The sequence below is a fragment of the Symphalangus syndactylus genome, chromosome 9, assembly GCF_028878055.3.
Source record: "Symphalangus syndactylus isolate Jambi chromosome 9, NHGRI_mSymSyn1-v2.1_pri, whole genome shotgun sequence".
NCBI classification, from domain to species: domain Eukaryota; kingdom Metazoa; phylum Chordata; class Mammalia; order Primates; family Hylobatidae; genus Symphalangus; species Symphalangus syndactylus.
In genome coordinates this window covers 118254580-118271859 of record NC_072431.2, presented here as the reverse complement: position 1 = coordinate 118271859, position 17280 = coordinate 118254580, and the positions used below count along the sequence as shown (strand labels likewise).

At 40.6% G+C, this 17280-nt stretch overlaps 1 pseudogene; it reads left to right on the top strand.

Moving 5' to 3' along the window:
• Positions 1-16208: 16208 nt before the first annotated feature.
• On the top strand, positions 16209-16997 carry LOC129490326 (interferon omega-1-like; annotated as a pseudogene).
• Positions 16998-17280: the final 283 nt, after the last annotated feature.

Genomic DNA, 17280 nt, shown 5'->3' with positions numbered 1-17280 from the left:
TATGTGCAGTCTCCTGAAAACCTCTCAGGGGAAAACAGCCCCTGGTAGCCAAAGGTGACAAGGGCAGCCACCAAGACTGGAGGGCCGATTTCTGATCTATGCAGAAACCCATCACTTCTGGGCATTTCTCTTTATGATGCAAAAATTATACTTCTTGTCAAGAAAAGATGCTAATGCTGTCATAAGCCTGTTCCTTACCCTTGGTCTATTACAAAGAGAATCAGTTTCTGGCTTCCGTCAGGGCATGCATTTTTTGGGATTGACAGTTATAGGGATATAAAGAGAGATGTATTCCTTGTCTATAGACCACTGTGCAGACCAGCCTCAAGGATCACCCTCTCCACATACAATGTATGGGACTCCAGGGGACAGGCAGACTGACAAATCTTGACTGGAACTTAATAGTATTCAGAACACGTTCGTGTTTAATAGTGCATTAAACAACTATTAATGGTACAATCTTAGATTCACAGATCATTCCTATTATTAGACTTCAAATATTAACAAATAAAATAATATTCTCATTGTCACTTTGAATTATGATCTTCACAGTTCTTCCACTTAATAGTAAAAACTCTGCCTTGGTATCAAAAGAGAGAAGTCTCATAAGAGCTAACGAGTGTGAAAGAATAGTATTGTTACCAGAGAGTTAGTGAGGTTTATTCATTCAAAGGGTATCAATTTTGGTATGATTTGAGATGTATTTTTGTAATCAGCAAATATTTTCATTGAGATGTTCCAATAGGAAGTCTGTGTGAATTCTTGAGTTAGCAGCAAGGAAGAGCCTGAAATTGCAGAGGAATCTCTTCATGTATCCCTCAGGCCACACATTGTGATATATATATATATATATATATATATATATATGTACGTATAGCCACACATATGTATATATACAGTTATTTTCTTATTTTATAAATATATGGTTATTATTTCCTTAATTAATATATATATACATTAAAAAAGTGACTGGGTGCAGTGGCTCATGCCTGTAATCCCAGCACTTTGGAAGCCGAGGTGGGTGGATCACTTGAGTTCAGAAATCCAACACCAGCCTGGCCAACATTGTAAACCCCATCCCTACTAAAAATACAAAAATTAGCCAGGCGTGGTGATGGGTGCCTGTAATCCCAGCTATTTGGGAGGCTGAGGCAGGAGAATCTCTTGAACCCTGGAGGCAGAGGTTGCAGTGAACTGAGATGGCGCCACTGCACTCCAGCCTGGGTGACAGAGCGAGACTCCGTCAAAAAAAAAAAAAAAAAAAGAAAGAAAGAACAGAAAAGGGAATACTCTCTCCTAAATCCCCATAACACATATAAAAAGCAGAATTCTTGGAGTATTCTGGGGAAAACTGAAAAATAGTCACCCTTCATGCTGAAGATAAGTCTTATTTGTATATTCAGTGAGGAAACAGTATCTTGCAGAAAAATCTGGAAGAGTTTATTTTCTTTTTTTTTTTCTTTTTTTTTTTTTTTTATTATACTTTAGGGTTTTAGGGTACATGTGCACAATGTGCAGGTTTGTTACATATGTATCCATGTGCCATGTTGATTTCCTGCACCCATTAATTCGTCATTTAGCATTAGGTGTATCTCCTAATGCTGTCCCTCCCCCCTCCCCCCACCCCACAACAGTCCCTGGAGCGTGATGTTCCCCTTCCTGTGTCCATGAGTTCTCATTGTTCAATTCCCACCTATGAGTGAGAACATGCGGTGTTTGGTTTTTTGTCCTTGCGATAGTTTACTGAGAATGATGTTTTCCAGTTTCATCCATGTCCCTACAAAGGACACGAACTCATCATTTTTTATGGCTGCATAGTATTCCATGGTGTATATGTGCCACATTTTCTTAATCCAGTCTATCGTTGTTGGACATTTGGGTTGGTTCCAAGTCTTTGCTATTGTGAATAGTGCCGCAATAAACATACGTGTGCATGTATCTTTATAGCAGCATGATTTATAGTCCTTTGGGTATATACCCAGTAATGGGATGGCTGGGTCAAATGGTATTTCTAGTTCTAGATCCCTGAGGAATCGCCACACTGACTTCCACAATGGTTGAACTAGTTTACAGTCCCACCAACAGTGTAAAAGTGTTCCTATTTCTCCACATCCTCTCCAGCACCTGTTGTTTCCTGATTTTTTAATGATGGCCATTCTAACTGGTGTGAGATGGTATCTCACTGTGGTTTTGATTTGCATTTCTCTGATGGCCAGTGATGATGAGCATTTCTTCATGTGTTTTTTGGCTGCATAAATGTCTTCTTTTGAGAAGTGTCTGTTCATGTCCTCTGCCCACTTTTTGATGGGGTTGTTTGTTTTTTTCTTGTAAATTTGTTTGAGTTCATTGTAGATTCTGGATATTAGCCCTTTGTCAGATGAGTAGGTTGCAAAAATTTTCTCCCATTGTGTAGGTTGCCTGTTCACTCTGATGATAGTTTCTTTTGCTGTGCAGAAGCTCTTTAGTTTAATGAGATCCCATTTGTCAATTTTGGCTTTTGTTGCCATTGCTTTTGGTGTTTTAGACATGAAGTCCTTGCCCACGCCTATGTCCTGAATGGTATTGCCTAGGTTTTCTTGTAGGATTTTAATGGTTTTAGGTCTAACATATAAGTCTTTAATCCATCTTGAATTAATTTTTGTATAAGGTGTAAGGAAGGGATCCAGTTGCAGCTTTCTACATATGGCTAGCCAGTTTTCCCAGCACCATTTATTAAATAGGGAATCCTTTCCCCATTTCTTGTTTTTGTCAGGTTTGTCAAAGATCAGATAGTTGTAGCTATGCGGCATCATTTCTGAGGGCTCTGTTCTGTTCCATTGATCTATGTCTCTGTTGTGGTACCAGTACCATGCTGTTTTGGTTACTGTAGCCTTGTAGTATAGTTTAAAGTCAGGTAGCGTGATGCCTCCAGCTTTGTTCTTTTGGCTTAGGATTGACTTGGTGATGCGGGCTCTTTTTTGGTTCCATATAAACTTTAAAGTAGTTTTTTCCAATTCTGTGAAGAAAGTCATTGGTAGCTTGATGGGGATGGCATTGAATCTATAAATTACCTTGGGCAGTATGGCCATTTTCACGATATTGATTCTTCCAACCCATGAGCATGGAATGTTCTTCCATTTGTTTATATCCTCTTTTATTTCATTGAGCAGTGGTTTGTAGTTCTCCTTGAAGAGGTCCTTCACATCCCTTGTAAGTTGGATTCCCAGGTATTTTATTCTCTTTGAAGCAATTGTGAATGGGAGTTCACTCATGATTTGGCTCTCTGTTTGTCTGTTATTGGTGTACAAGAATGCTTGTGATTTTTGTACATTAATTTTGTATCCTGAGACTTTGCTGAAGTTGCTAATCAGCTTAAGGAGATTTTGGGCTGAGACAATGGGGTTTTCTAGATATACAATCATGTCATCTGCAAACAGGGACAATTTGACTTCCTCTTTTCCTAATTGAATACCCTTTATTTCCTTCTCCTGCCTGATTGCTCTGGCCAGAACTTCCAGCACTATGTTGAATAGTAGCGGTGAGAGAGGGCATCCCTGTCTTGTGCCAGTTTTCAGAGGGAATGCTTCCAGTTTTTGCCCATTCAGTATGATATTGGCTGTGGGTTTGTTGTAGATAGCTCTTATTATTTTGAGATACGTCCCATCAATACCTAATTTATTGAGAGTTTTTAGCATGAAGGGTTGTTGAATTTTGTCAAAGGCCTTTTCTGCATCTATTGAGATAATCATGTGGTTTTTGTCTTTGGTTCTGTTTATATGCTGGATTACATTTATTGATTTGCGTATGTTGAACCAGCCTTGCATCCCAGGGATGAAGCCCACTTGATCATGGTGGATAAGCTTTTTGATGTGCTGCTGGATTCGGTTTGCCAGTATTTTATTGAGGATTTTTGCATCAATGTTCATCAAGGATATTGGTCTGAAATTCTCTTTTTTGGTTATGTCTCTGCCAGGTTTTGGTATCAGGACGATGCTGGCTTCATAAAATGTGTTAGGGAGGATTCCCTCTTTTTCTATCGATTGGAATAGTGTCAGAAGGAATGGTACCAGTTCCTCCTTGTACCTCTGGTAGAATTCAGCTGTGAATCCATCAGGTCCTGGACTCTTTTTGGTTGGTAAGCTATTGATTATTGCCACAATTTCAGAACCTGTTATTGGTCTATTCAGAGATTCAACTTCTTCCTGGTTTAGTCTTGGGAGGGTGTATTTGTCGAGGAATTTATCCATTTCTTCCAGATTTTCTAGTTTATTTGCATAGAGGTGTTTGTAGTATTCTCTGATGGTAGATTGTATTTCTGTGGGATCGGTGGTGATATCCCCTTTTTCGTTTTTTATTGCATCTATTTGATTCTTCTCTCTTTTCTTCTTTATTAGTCTTGCTAGCGGTCCATCAATTTTGTTGATCTTTTCAAAAAACCAGCTCCTGGATTCATTAATTTTTTGAAGGGTTTTTTGTGTCTCTATTTCCTTCAGTTCTGCTCTGATTTTAGTTATTTCTAGCCTTCTGCTAGCTTTTGAATGTGTTTGCTCTTGCTTTTCTAGTTCTTTTAATTGTGATGTTAGGGTGTCAATTTTGGATCTTTCCTGCTTTCTCTTGTGGGCATTTAGTGCTATAAATTTTCCTCTACACACTGCTTTGAACGTGTCCCAGAGATTCTGGTATGTTGTGTCTTTGTTCTCGTTGGTTTCAAAGAACATCTTTATTTCTGCCTTCATTTCATTATGTACCCAATAGTCATTCAGGAGCAGGTTGTTCAGTTTCCATGTAGTTGAGCGGTTTTGACTGAGTTTCTTAATCCTGAGTTCTAGTTTGATTGCACTGTGGTCTGAGAGACAGTTTGTTATAATCTCTGTTCTTTTACATTTGCTGAGAAGAGCTTTACTTCCAACTATGTGGTCAATTTTGGAATAGGTGTGGTGTGGTGCTGAAAAAAATGTATATTCTGTTGATTTGGGGTGGAGAGTTCTGTAGATGTCTATTAGGTCCACTTTATGTAGAGCTGAGTTCAATTCCTGGATATCCTTGTTAACTTTCTGTCTCGTTGATCTGTCTAATGCTGACAGTGGGGTGTTAAAATCTCCCATTATTATTGTGTGGGAGTTTAAGTCCCTTTGTAGGTCACTGAGGACTTGCTTTATGAATCTGGGTGCTCCTGTGTTGGGTGCATATATATTTAGGATAGTTAGCTCTTCTTGTTGAATTGATCCCTTTACCATTATGTAATGGCCTTCTTTGTCTCTTTTGATCTTTGTTGGTTTAAAGTCTATTTTATCAGAGACTAGGATTGCAACCCCTGCCTTTTTTTGTTTTCCAGTTGCTTGATAGATCTTCCTCCATCCCTTTATTTTGAGTCTATGTGTGTCTCTGCACGTGAGATGGGTTTCCTGAATACAGCACACTGATGGGTCCTGACTCCTTATCCAGTTTGCCAGTCTGTGTCTTTTGATTGGAGCATTTAGCCCATTTACATTTAACGTGAATATTGTTATGTGTGAATCTGATCCTGTCATTATGATGTTAGTTGGTTATTTTGCTCGTTAGTTGCTATAGTTTCTTCCTAGCCTCGATGGTCTTTACAGTTTGGCATGTTTTTGCAGGGGCTGGTACCGGTTGTTCCTTTCCATGTTTAGTGCTTCCTTCAGGAGCTCTTTTAGGGCAGGCCTGGTGGTGACAAAATCACTCAGCGTTTGCTTGTCTGTAAAGTATTTTATTTCTCCTTCACTTATGAAGCTTAGTTTGGCGGGATAGGAAATTCTGGGTTGAAAATTCTTTTCTTTAAGAATGTTGAATATCGGCCCCCACTCTCTTCTGGCTTGTAGAGTTTCTGCTGAGAGATCAGCTGTTAGTCTGATGGGCTTCCCTTTGTGGGTAACCCGACCTTTCTCTCTGGCTGCCCTTAACATTTTTTCCTTCATTTCAACTTTGGTGAATCTGACAATTATGTGTCTTGGAGTTGCCCTTCTCGAGGAGTATCTTTGTGGTGTTCTCTGTATTTCCTGAATCTGAATGCTGGCCTGCCTTGCTAGATTGGGGAAGTTCTCCTGGATAATATCTTGCAGAGTGTTTTCCAACTTGGTTCCATTCTCCTCATCATTTTCAGGTACACCAATCAGACGTAGGTTTGGTCTTTTCACATAGTCCCAAATTTCTTGGAGGCTTTGTTCATTTCTTTTTATTCTTTTTTCTCTAAACTTCCCTTCTCTCTTCATTTCATTCATTTCATCTTCTATCAGCGATACCCTTTCTTCCAGTTGATCGCATCTGCTACTGAGGCTTCTGCATTCTTCGCGTAGTTCTCGAAACTTGGCTTTCAGCTCCATCAGCTCCTTTAAGCCCTTCTCTCCATTGGTTATTCTAGTTATCCATTCTTCTAATTTTTTTTCAAAGTTTTTAACTTCTTTGCTATTGTTTTGAATTTCCTCTCGTAGCTCAGAGTAGTTTGATCGTCTGAAGCCTTCTTCTCTCAACTCATCAAAGAGTTTATTTTCTTAAACCTAAGTGAAATATACATACTATTCATTTGCTGATTCCAATACCCAGCACAGTTCTCTCCTTCTTCCCCAGCTTTTCTGGATCTCATTCTTCACTCTTGTTGAAGCTCGGAAAATAATATGCCAAAGTGAAGATCTAAGAAGCAGCCTCAGAAGCAAAGTTTCTCTCTGGCCTTCTCCTGCCCCCCTATTTGTCACCCCTCATCTCCCGAGGCTAGCCAGAAAAACTAGAAACTCTCTTTCCCAAGGCTGGTAATAGAAACCAGAGCCCTTTTTCCCCAAAGCCAGCCATAAAAATCTAAACATATGACTCTAACTTTCCCTCACCTTTGTGTGTAAGAACTGAACTGGCCATAAAGAAATTCTCTGACCTGCCTTGTTTGATTGTAGATACTAAGACCCCCATTCCAAAAAGGGCTCTGCCACATACCCAAGAGGAAGGAATGGTGCCTGGAAAAGCTAAGAAGTATCTGACGAGAAAGGCCTTGCTGAGTTTCCCCTACTCAGAATATTAGCATTAGATGATGTCTTTTTTGTCTAATCACATTTCTACACAGCTGCCCATTCCTCATGGAACATAAGCATAAAAACGGATAGTTTTTTCCTGTACTTTGGGTCTTCATTTTGAAGGCTTCCATAGTTATATAAAACGATGATTAAATAAACGTGTTATGCTTCTCTCTTGTTAACCTGCCTTGTTATAGGCCTGTCAGCTGTGACCCTCTTGATAGGAAGGAAAGAGATCACACTATTTCTGCCCCTATAGTTGTGATGATGAAGATGGGATGTCTGAAGCACCTGACTCACCTATTGATGAGGTTCTGGGACAACTGATAAAGATCTGGCAAATAAAGGTAAGAATTTTTACCAAGGTGAGTTCTGAATCTCTGCCTGTAGTTTCTGGTCAAGAACTAAAGGTAAAAATTTATCTTTATATCTAACTTTCCAAATGCAGGTCAGCAGGAGATCATTTGTTTGAACTGTTCTCTTATGTAAATTTGGATTTAAGGGACCTACTAGTTATTGATCCTTTCCCTTCAACGGACAGCTGTCATTTTCCTGTTTTGTGTTCTGAGAACCCGACTTGGCTTGCTGCCTGTCAGGACACACTTTGGTGTGTGAAGGGGGCCAAACAAAAAGTTGGAGGCTCCCATTAAAAGCTTACATATTGCCTATTGCCAGCTCTCAAGGCATCTAAATCTTTCTTTCTTTTGGCTATTTGTGGGGGTAGCTCTGAATTTTGAGAGGGCTGCATCTTTGCATTTCTTTGAAGATGTCTCATGTATCCTTGGTTAAGTCATAAAAGACTTTGTTTTGGTTCTGAGTCTCTTGGTAGGTATCTTTGTTTTAAAGGAAGAGGAAAGAAAGAAGAAAGTTTCAAACATTAGAAATATTGGTTGTCTTGCTGAAATCTGATAAGGGATTTAAAAGCATTTTTTTAAAAGAGCTCTGTGGTCAAATAATAGCTTAATTTAAAGCTGATATCCAGGCTACCATTTTTTAAGTCTTTCTGATTTTCTCCTTGGGCTCTTGTTTATCCCACGGGAATTTTTTTCAGTAAACTTAAACCTTTTTTAATTACATATTTGATTCCTCTGTTTGCTTCCTTTCTTGTAGGCATGACTTTTAACGGTAAAAAAAAAAAAAATGTAAAACTTCATTGGCCTTTTTGGGAAGCTTAAGACCTCCCCAGTCTGGCTCCTCTAAGACTTATTCTTCCATTTACTTCTGCCCCTCCTTCCTTCTGCCACCTTCAATCTTCCATCTAGGTCTCTCTTATCATCGACAAGCCCCTGCCTCTGCATTTAGTGGTCAGTGGATGGAAAATTACCAAGCAGAAACGTTAGAGTTCTGGCTACCACATAAAGGGATGTAGAGAAGACTTCTAGAAAGCCTGGGATTCCTTGAAGAATGCAAAAAAAAAAAAAAAAAGGCGCCACAGAACCCCCACTACATGGAGTCTTCTGTCTTCCTCAGGAACCCCAAGAGCCATGGGTGGGTCCTTCTTGCATCTGGAGCTCTGCTCTCTTTTGCCTTGAGTTCCCTGATCTCTTTGGCTTTTGGGGTATCAAGGGTAACTTCACACTGTGAGAGAGCCACCTACCTGCCAAGACCAGAGACAGTGGGCAAGTTTGTTCTCTGTATAAGTCTGTCTCCTTCTACCAGCTTTTTCTTCAGAGCTAAAAGGAGGAAATTTCCTGGAAAGAACTGACCCAAACACTGGAATGAGCCCGTTTCTTTAATTTTCATGTCTTAGAGCGGGGAGATACTCCCAGCTTCAGGCAGGACATGTCCTCTTTGGACAATGGGCAGCTCTGGGGAGAGAAAGGGGCAGGATGTGTCCCTTGCCTCCAGCCTGTGCAGCCTCCCAGGACCTCCTGACTCGTCCCTCACTCTACTTACTGCAGGTCACATGGAGGTGAGAGCCACCCCATCTGACTGTGGCACTTCAAGGGAAATCAGGAAAACTCTCCTGATTGAAGGTACATTAACTCTTTAGTGTAAGTTGTCAGTTTTACTAATTTATTCCTCCTATCATATCATGCCCCTCGACTTTATAATTGAGAAAATTCTTACTCTCCCTTTGAATAAGGAATGAGCTTGCATCAGTTCCATCTTGATTCAATAGTTAGAGAGAGTACTAACATAAATAAAGTAACTTCAGAGACTATAATGACTGCCACAGGTGTCAACAGGGTAGAATTGAGAGGCATCTTGGCAATATTGCAATTAAAGAAGTAATCATGGTCAGTTGCTCAGGCAGCCGGGCAGGCGTTCAATTTAGCAGGGATCTCTCAACTCTCTGACTCAGGTTAGAAACCCAACCATTAGATTGTTTCTCTTCTATTCATGGGTTAGAGGGCCCTAATTTACATGTTAAACCATTTTTCCTTTCCTCCTCCACCACTTGTAGGGAACCAGTTTAGGGTCAGGACAACATGAAAAATTTTTAATTCACTTGGTTCTGTCTTTTGTGATTGCCTAATTAGCCTTTCAAATATTAGAACCCCTTCCATTCTTGGGTAACTGCTCACATTTTAATGTAATTTTTTCCATATATTTATATTATACTTTTTACTATATTTATATTACATGTAAAAGTTCTGATTTGGCTTCATATTGCCACCCTGCCCTGAAAAATCTCTATAGCCATATCTCATTTCATATCTCACACTTTTCAACTTGTTATATATAATCTACAGTACTGGGGAACCCAGTAGCAGGTTTGGAGGCACCTAGGCAGGGGGAGTAGTTGGTGGGGGCACTGAGTGCTGGGCTGCTGGCCCTGCCCTCGTCCCACTGAGGAGACAGGTTTTACTGCTCCCAGGCCCACCTCCACCGAGGAACATCTAGTCCACCGGAGAAAAGGTGTGGGAAGGCAGGGATCAGTGCCTGGTGCCCAGAGAGATATGGCGAGGTATCACCATGCAGCACCGTCTGGAGATAGTCCTGTTTTTCAAGCCTCAGAAGCAAGAGTGTGCATGTGGCCTCACTTCCACCCTTCCTTCCAGGTGAGTCATGAGCTGTAGGGGTGTAGACCTACTGATGTCCAGTCTGGCATCAAAATGCAGTAAATGAAGGGAGTCCTGCCTATACCTCTATGTCCAATGAGCTGATAAAGAATACAGGAGCTCATCTTTGACTCTGTTTAGAAGCTTCCACTTTCTGAGTCCTTCAGGAAGAGACTGCACCAGGCACAGGACTCTCATTTGTTCAAACAATGAAAGCACACATCATGCATTGGAATAAGCTGGAAGAGCCAGCAGCAGCCTGAGAACGTGGAAGAAGGACAGAGATGTTTAAAGCATAGACATCAGTGTCAGGTACTCAGGAGATGGAATAATACCGGCGAGCAGCATTAAGTCAACTGCCCAGATCATTCCTATCAGAAGGAGAGAAGATCGAAGTGGATTCTGAGAACACAGAGTTCTGTTGAGCTGTGGCCAACATCAGTGTCCATGGCATGGGTAACCCTGACATCACAGCAGCCTGCAGAGTGTTGGGAAGGATGAGGGTTAGTCCATTCCCAGATGCAAACTTTTGATTTCTCCCTAGAACCCAGCAAGTCATCACGTGCAGGGAAAATTATTCATGGGGACAATGCAGTCCAAGGGATCTCTTAAATTCTGCTCACGATGCAGCCTCCTTTAAAGACCAACAATACGAAGACAATTCTTAAACAGAAGGGTCACAGGAAGACCCTCCAATAACGTCATTTCATTCTATGTCATTTCCTTGTAACATTGATGAGAGAAGAAACTGACTCCCTACCAGGGCCTTGTCTGTGTGGAGTTCTCACCACGCCTGCATGAGTTTTCTCCAGGTACTTCAGTTTCCTCCTGCATCCCAAATATGTGCATGTTAAGTTAATTGGTTTGTCTAAATTTCTCTAGTCTCAGTGAGTGAGTGTGTGTGTATGAGTGTGCCCTGTGATTAAATAGCTTCTTGTCCAGCGGGGGTTTCCACCTTACACCCTGATCTGTGAGGATAGGTTCCTGCCACCTTCGACCCTGAAATGGAATAAGTGGATCGGAAAATGAATAAATGAATGAATGAGTACAAATGATTGCAAAACAAAAATTCATAAAGCATATACTTATACAGATGCAGAACAATGTATGAAAGTGCTCAGTAAGCCCACCGTATTTGTTTCTGTTTGTTTTGGAACTGCTTGGTTATAAGAGGTGTTCCTTACAATTTTCACTTTGTAAACATTTATTTTGTGATATAACCTATTACTATGACTGGAAAATATCATCTATTGTAATGTCAACCATAGACAACCATACACAGCCAAAGACAACCATACTAAGCAATGTGGCTGAGTCTGTAGTTAAAGCCAGACCTTCCTTGGCAAGCAGCCCTTTAAAAGCGTTCATTTTGTGTTGCAATTGTAGCAGTGAGACAGCAAAATACCTAACATAACTAACTCCATTTTGTTTATGGGGCCTACACCCATTCCTGCACATAGGTTGGGATAATTTTAGAGCAGAGATAATGTGCAAAAACAGCAATCATGTAATTTTTAAAACTAACTCTGGGATTAAAGGAGAAGAATGTAAACAACTAACTATGTTACCTTAAAGATTCATAGGAGCATTGTGACCTGACTAAGAACAAATAATTTTTCAAATTCCTTGGACCTGTGCTGGTGCCCAGTTGTCTGCTATTGATGGTCACCTCTTCATCCTGACCCCCTCCTCTTCTGCCTGCCCTTAACATTAAAAAGAGCCTGAAATTTGTACTGTCTTAAGATGGTATTTGAAGATACTAGTCTACCGTCTTCTCAGTTTGCAGGCTTTCATAATGAACCTGCTTTCCCCCTCAACAACTCTCTTCTCTTGAGTTTGGTTTTTGGGAGGTGAGCAGCTGAACCTGGGTTCAGTTACACCATCAAGGAATACCTGAGGCTGAGTAATTTATAAAGAAAAAAATGTTTATTTGGCTCACAATGCTGCTGGCTGGAAGACTGGGCATCTGGTGAAAGCCTCAGGCTGCTTAGATGCTATACAGTTTAGATGTTTGTCTCGGAGACAACCGAGATTTCTATAGTTTACATGTTTGCTGGGGATAAACATCTAAGCATCACAATCTTGGTCATACAAATGATCTTTTCAGCACTCACAACTCAATCAATGGACCGAAAGAGAGAGAGGGGAAGAGATTCTTCACTGGACACTATCAGTACACAAGATTAAGTCCTGAATGGGCTGGGGATAGAAATATCCTTCTCCCTGGCAATAAGAGCAGCAGGCTGACCTGTGAGTCCTAAAGGAGGAGAAAGTCAGAGTCTATATGGCTGGGCTGTCCCAGAAATTATTAGTTGTTTTCTCTTTATTCTTAAATACACAAGAAAACTCAAGAGTAAAAAATAAATTGGCTTCCAGGAGTTTGCAGTTGATGGGTTAATAGAGTTGTTGTAGTATATTTTTGAAGAAATCACTAATTAAATGTTATGATTTTTTTTAATTGGCAGACAAATCTACTTCATTTTACTACTTAAAAGATATTTTCTTGGCCGGGTACAGAGGCTCACACCTGTAATCCTGGCACTTTGGGAGTCTGAGACAGGCGGATCACTTAGGGCAGGGGTTCAAGACCAGCCTGGCCAACATGGTGAAACCCTGTCTCTACTAAAAATACAAAAATTAGCCAGGCGTAGTGGTGTGCGCTGATAGTCCCAGCTACTCCAGAAGCTGAGGCACGAGAATCACTTGAACCCAGGAGGTGGAGGTTGCAGTTAGCTGAGATTGTGCCACTGCACTCCAGCCTGGGTGACAAAGCAAGACTCTGTCTCAAAAAAAAAAAAAAAAAAAGGAATATATTTCATCTGCTTTTCCATTGAACTTAAAGGCAGTCAGTTCAATTCATTTACACTACACCCCCGTTGCTCTGTAAAGCAATAGACAGCAACCATTTGACATTCAAAATGCATCTCAGAATCCTAAGTCATCTCACTCTCCCTGCTCCATTGATCTGATGTCCTCTTCTTTACTTCCTATGTTCATATCTATTGCCAACTTCCTTTAAAGGACCCTTCCAGAAAAGCCATTATATTGATTCTCCCTAAAGTTTTGACCTTGCACAGTTGGTGTGGTCAGAATAGTTCATCCCTCCAGATTTATATTTCTCTCCAAACAGTTGTATAAAAGGGTGTAATCCAAATAGTGTTATTGAGAAGACGGTTAGTATTTTTAAAAATATCTTAAAACAGCCTGGCATGGTGGCTGATGCCTGTAATCCCAGCACATTGGAACACTAAGGCAGGATGATCGCTTGAGCCCAGGAGCACCAGACCAGCCTGGGCACATGTTGAAACCCTGTCTCTATAAAAAATTTGAAAAATTAGCCAAGCATGGTCGTGCATACTTGTGGTCCCAGTTACTCAAGAAACTGAGGTAAAAGGACTGCTTGAGCCCAGGAGGTCAGGTTGCAGTGATCCGTGATCTTACCACGGCACTCCAGCCTAGGTGACACAGTAAGACCCTGTGTCAAAAAAGAAAATCTTGGCCGGGCGTGGTGGCTCACGCTTGTAATCCCAGCACTTTGGGGGGCCGAGGCGGGTGGATCACGAGGTCAGGAGATCGAGACCATGGTGAAACCCCATCTCTACTAAAAATACAAAAAATTAGCCGGGCGTGGTGGCGGGCACCTGTAGTCCCAGCTACTTGGAGAGGCTGAGGCAGGAGAATGGCGTGAACCCGGGAGGCGGAGCTTGCAGTGAGCCGAGATTGCGCCACTGCACTCCAGCCTGGGTGACAGAGCAAGACTCCGTCTCAAGAAAAAAAAAAAAAAAAAAAAAAAAGAAAATCTTAAAACAGTGGATAGTTCCTATTAGGCATGCAATAAATGTTGGTGTTATCATTTTTAATATTAGTATTATTATTAATATCATCATCCAGATTAAAATAGATGATTTTTAATCTCAAGGCTATCTTATCATTGCCTGGATGGATTTATTAACTAGGTAGAGTCTTCAGACAAACTTAATGTCTAATATCCTGCCAGAGAGCTTTGTTGGTGTTCTAGCAACTGCAGCCTGGTTGTCAATCTTTTGGGAGTTGGTTGGTGTGACTTCTCCCTTCTCTCCAGAGCTGATCACATGTGGATTAAGTGAAAGAAAGTCAAGTAGCTGATCTTCAAAAACTCTCTAGTCCCCAATTTTTGCTGCACTGAATTTTGCTAACTTACACTTTGCAGTTAGTAAGGGGAAAGTCACTCCCCTTATTTCACTTTCATGACAATCAGAATTGCTTCTGTTTTCTTTCTCCCTACAAACAACTGTCAAGTAGTACTTTCTACAAAAGTTGAAATGAGAAACAAGAAAAACACGAATTTTGGAAATTATAGAGAAAACCAGTGTAGCTCTTTTGCCTTTCTTTTACTTTCCTTTGTTTGTGTTACTTCATCATGAATTAGAATGTAATGTGGTAGCAGCAAGACAAACTTTGCCCAGTAAAACGCTACGTTAAAAAAGTATTCTAAAAATTCATTTGTTGTTAAGCTTTAAATTTAAAATGAAGAATTACAAATCAGTAAAGGAAAGATGGCTATGACTCTTCAACGTAATAGCATGGGGCTCACTGCCCTGCACCGTCAAAGTTTCATGTAGACACAGATGTAAGAAACTTCAACAGATCACACTGAACTGGTGAACAACTTGAGTGTCACCAGTTTCTGTAATATGAGGCTCTAAAGAGAGGCAGCAGCATCTTTGAGTCTCCTGTGCATAGCTCAGAAATTTTAAGCATAAACACTGTTCAATAGTTTAAAAGAATTAAAATAGCAAAAGAGTTAAAGAATAAAAGCTGTACTTGGTGAAGTAAAAATTATTTAACTACTGAAGATAAAATGATTACAATTGGATAATTCCTTTACCTACTTAGACAAAACAAACCTTTGCTCTCAGCGTTCTAGGGCTGTTGAGACTTTGATACCTAGGGCATGGGTCAGAAGAAGAGCAGGTCACCACTGACAGCATATACTCCTTCACCCAAATATTCTAGGAGCAAGGGCAAAGGTCACAAAGGATTTATTGTTTTGGCAACAAAGAAGCAAGAACCTCCTTGGGAAAGGAGTTCTAAAGTCAGGACGTTGTGAGCCTGCAGTTAGGGAATGACTTGATGTGATGAATACCTTGGGAGTCATCATTGCTGAGGAAATAACATTATTTTAAGATTAAAATTTCCGCACCCATATGCACCTTAAAAAAGAAAAAAAAACCAACAGAATTTCTTTTAGGTGTATTGGCATAGCCTGAGGAGTGCTATATTTCTCCAGTAAGAAAATAACGCAAAAAAAGCAATGTTCATTGATCCAAGCTTGAGCCCCCAGGGAAACATAACCGCATGAACCTGAGTGAATATATTCTAGAAGGAGGGAAGCACCAGAGAAGTTCTTTCACTAATAACCATCAACGTCTTCTGTGAATCAAATATCAAACAAAGATAGTCCTAAAAATTTTAATTTCCAGAGATAGGTAATTCCCTAACTGAATACAGAAACCCATAGGGCCCAGGGATCCTGATTTCCTATGCAAAATGGAGGGTAAAATTGGAGGGTAGGATCTGGGCTAAAAGTATGTACTTCTAACAGTAGCACAAAGATGTTTCTCGTCTGATCGATCAATATCCATTTGGATTGATATATCGTAAGTTTACTGGGAATATTGAACTTCTATTACAAAAATCAAGAGTGTAGAGTGATGACCTCCTTTTAGGTCATATAGAACAAGGTTTTTCAACCCCCATCTATGGACCGGGGTACCGGTCCTGGCCTGGTAGGCCACACAGCAGGAGGCAAGCAGGCCAACCAGCAAGCATTAATGCCTGAGCTCGCCTCCTGTCACATCAGCAGTGACATTAGATTCTCAAAAGAGCAGGAACCCTATTGTGAAGTGCAGATGTGAAGGATCTAAGTTGTGGTCTCCTAATGAGAATCTAATGCCTCTAAAGACATTCCCTCCCCGACCCCATTTTTTGGGGAAAAATTATCTTCCACCAAACTGGTGGCCAAAAGGTTGTGGATGCTGATATAGAAGACATGTAAATGAAAACAATAAGTGGAACTAAAAATTGAGAGAAATGCTCAGAAAAATAAAAACTATTTGTGCTCCATTAAAGCCATGCATACATAGAATATCTTCATAGAACCTAGGATCCAAGGTTCTATGAAGACCTCTCAGCTCAGCCAGGCCAAAAGCATCCTGATCTCCCAATGGTCCTCCTCTTCCCTCTACTGGCAGCCCTAGAGGTGTGCAGCTGTGGCTCTTTTGGATCTCTAGGATGTAACCTACCTCAGAATCATGGCCTGCTAGGCAGGAACACCTTGGTGCTTCTGGGCCAAATGAGGAGAATCTCTCCCTTCTTGTGTCTGAAGGACAGAAGTGACTTCAGATTCCCCCAGGAGATGGTGGAAGTCAGCCAGTTGCAGAAGGCCCAGGCTATGTCTTTCCTCTATGATGTGCTGCAGCAGGTCTTCAGCTTCTCACACAGAGCGCTCCACTGCTGCATGGAACATGACCTTCCTGGACCAACTCCACACTGTATGTCATCAGCAGCTGGAACACCTGGAGACCTGCTTGGTGCAGGAGATGGGAGAGGGAAAAGCTGGGGGCGGGGGGTGATTGAGGGCTCTACACTGGCCCTGAGGAGGTATTTCAGGGAATCCATCTCTACCTGAAAGAGAAGAAATAAAGATTGTACCTGGGAAGTTGTCAGACTGGAAATCATGAGATCTTTTTCATCCACAAGTTTGCAAGAAAGATTGAGAAGTAAGGATGAAGACTTGGGCTCATCATGAAATGATTCTCATTGACTAATCTGCCATATCACACTTGTACATGTGACTTTGGATATTCAAAAAGCTCACTTCTGTTTTATCAGAAATTATTGAATTAGTTTTAGCAAATACTTTATTAATAGCACAAAGCAAGTGTATGTCAAAAACATTCAGCTCCTGGGGCATCCATAACTCAGAGATAACTGCCCTGATGCTGTTTATTTATCTTCCTTCTTTTTTTTCATGCCTTGTATTTATGATATTTATATATTTTATATGTTCATCTTCACATTATATTAAAATTTATAAAACATTCACTTTTTCATATTAAGTTTGCATTTTGTTTTATTAAATTCGTGTCAAAGAAAACTCTGTAAATGTTTCTATTCTAAAAACAATGTCTACTTTCTCTTTTTGTAAACCAAATTGAAAATATGGTAAAATGTATTAACTCATTCATTTCATTCCTATTATATGTGCAAACTGAGTAAATGGCAAACTGTGGGAT